The sequence below is a fragment of the Galeopterus variegatus genome, unplaced genomic scaffold (genome assembly GCF_000696425.1).
Source record: "Galeopterus variegatus unplaced genomic scaffold, G_variegatus-3.0.2 Scaffold4041, whole genome shotgun sequence".
Lineage (NCBI taxonomy): Eukaryota > Metazoa > Chordata > Mammalia > Dermoptera > Cynocephalidae > Galeopterus > Galeopterus variegatus.
Window position 1 is genome coordinate 245933 of NW_007730152.1, and position 659 is coordinate 246591.

Below are 659 nucleotides of genomic sequence, written 5' to 3' on the forward strand. Positions count from 1 at the left end.
TTAAGGTTTAGTGGGGCTAAAGTTGTAGGATGGGACTGGTCAACAGTGCTAAATTTCTAGGACTGGAAGGATGAAAAGCTAAGATTCTAGCAGTGTAAGTGTGAGTGATGCTAAGGTTCTTGGACTAGGAGGGTGCATAGTGCTGAGCTAGTAGGACTGAAATGGTCAACAGTGCTAAGATTTTAGAATTGGAAGAGTGAGCGGTACGAATGGATTCTAGGTCTGAAAAGGTGGGCAGTGCTAGGATTTAAGCCTGAAAGGGTCAATGTTACTAAATTCTAGGAGTGTGACTGTCGCCAGTGCTAAGGTTCTAGGTCTGCAAGGCTGGACAGTGCTAAGATTCTAGGACGGGAAGGGGAGCCAGTGCCATGATCCCAAGAGTGTAAGTATCGAGGACTGGAAGGTGCTGAGGTTCTCAGGCTGGAATGATCCATGGTGCTAAAGCGGTAGCACTGGAAGAGTGGATGGCGCTAAGATTCTAGAACTGTAAATGTCCCAGTGCCAAGAACTGGAAGGGCCAACGGTGTTAAGGTTCTGTGACTGAAGGGTCAACTGTTCCAAGGTCCTTAGGAGCTGAAGAGGCCAGGGCTGGGGGGTGGGGCTGGGGTTTTTACGCGACTTTGGAGTAGCCCTTTCCAGCTCACCTGGGGTATACCTGA